Consider the following 2,226-nt stretch of genomic DNA (forward strand, 5'->3'; position numbering starts at 1 on the left):
TGGTTCCATGGGCACAAGTGCAAACAAGCACCCGTTATTAATTTGCTTACGGGCGAGGAACCAACTGACTCTTCTACTGAACAAGAGGAAATAACCGAAACTGAACAAGCAGAGCAGCAGCCTGTAGATGAGAATTGCATGCACATTTCTTTGCAAGCCATGAGTACTAGTAGAGTAAGTACATTATCGGTGCTGGTGAACATTGGGGGTAAGCAGGCAGTGGCTTTAGTGGATTCAGGCAGTAATTCCACTTTCATGAACCTCAAGTTTGCTTTAACAACAAGCTGTTCTATAGTCAGGGATAAGTCCAGAGCAGTAGCTGTTGCGGGTGGTGGTGTACTGTGGTCAGGGGCTTACATTCCTGCAACCAAATTTCAAATGGGCAAGGAACAATTTGAGCATCCTTTTAGAGTGTTGGATCTTCCTGGATATGATATAGTAATTGGCTGTGATCTTCTAGCTCAGCATAGCCCAGTATCTTTTGACTATGAGAACAAGCAGGTCATATTGACAAAGGACAAGCTTCAGCAAGTCACTATCCCAGCCTGCAATTCATTCGCTGCAGCAACTGAAATTCCCAGTACAGAGTTAGCTTCTATGTTGGCAGCTGGTACTAGTGGTTATGCACTTTTTCTAATCAGAGATGTTTCAATGAAAAAGCCTCCTCAGCATGTAACACCTCCTGAAGTGGAGCAGGTTTTGCAGCAATATCCTGAAGTCTTTGCAGAACCACAGGGACTACCACCTGAAAGGAGTTGTGATCATAAAATCCCACTGAAACCTGGGTCTGCCCCACCTAATATTAGGCAATATAGAATTCCTCATAAGCACAGGGATGAAGTGGAAAAGCAAGTACAACAATTGTTGAAATCTAAGGTTATTAGACCTAGTCAGAGTCCCTATGCTTCTCCAGTGATAGTAGTTCCTAAGAAAGATGCCACATGGAGGTTATGCACTGATTTCAGGGACTTAAATTCTATCACTGTCAAGGACAAGTTTCCTATTCCTGTAATTGAAGACCTGCTTGATGAGCTGCATGGAGCAAAGTTTTTCACTAAATTCGATTTGCGGTCAGGATATCATCAGATCAGGATGAATAAGGAGGATATACCAAAGACTGCATTCAGAACTCATTTTGGTCATTTTGAATATCTAGTGATGCCCTTTGGTCTCTCTAATGCTCCCAGCACCTTTCAAGCTTTAATGAATGCAATATTTGGCAAGTACTTGAGAAAATTCATATTGGTGTTCTTTGATGATATATTGATCTTTAGTCATACTCTGGAGGAACACTTGGAACATTTGAAAGTGGTGCTTGATCTTCTTAAAGAACATCAATTGAGAGTAAATTTGTCCAAGTGCTTATTTGCTGTTCAGCAAGTGGATTATCTGGGGCACATCATTAATGAACATGGGGTGTCTACAGATCCGGAAAAAGTTAGTGCGGTTAAGGATTGGCCCACTCCTACCACAGCAACTCAACTAAGAGGATTTCTAGGTTTATGCGGGTACTACAGAAGATTTGTTCAACACTTTGGATTAATTGCAAGGCCTCTGCATGATATGTTGAAGCAAGATAATTTCCATTGGACTACAGCACAAGATGTAGCTTTCCAACAATTAAAGCAAGCCATGACTTCGGCTCCTGTTCTGGCTTTGCCCAATTTCAATGCTCCTTTTGTGTTAGAAACAGATGCTTCAGGGCAAGGGATTGGAGCTGTGTTAATGCAGCAGGGAAAACCTATAGCTTATTACAGCTCAGTGCTTTGTCCCAAGAATTGCTTGTTATCCACTTATGAGAAGGAAGCATTGGCTATGATTGAAGCTTTAAAAAAATGGAGGCATTATTTAGTGGGGCATCAGCTGATCATTAAAACTGATCACCAAAGTCTGAAATTCATGACAGATCAAAAAGTAACTGGGAAAATACAACAAAAGCTGATGTTAAAATTATTGGAGTTTGATTTCCAAATTCAGTATAAAAAAGGGAAGGAGAATGTGGCAGCAGATGCATTATCTCGGAAATGTCAGCTTATGGCTATATCTCTTGTCACTCCTAAATGGACAGATGATATAGAACATTCCTATGAAAACGATCCTGCTTGCAAGAAAATATTGGAAGAATTGCTGGTTTTGCCCGGTCATGAGCTTAACAATAATTCTCTGCAAGGGGGCATCATCAGACACAAAGGCAGAATTTATGTGGGCAATGATAAGGCATTAAAA

The sequence above is a fragment of the Triticum dicoccoides genome, chromosome 3B (genome assembly GCF_002162155.2).
Source record: "Triticum dicoccoides isolate Atlit2015 ecotype Zavitan chromosome 3B, WEW_v2.0, whole genome shotgun sequence".
Classification (NCBI taxonomy): domain Eukaryota; kingdom Viridiplantae; phylum Streptophyta; class Magnoliopsida; order Poales; family Poaceae; genus Triticum; species Triticum dicoccoides.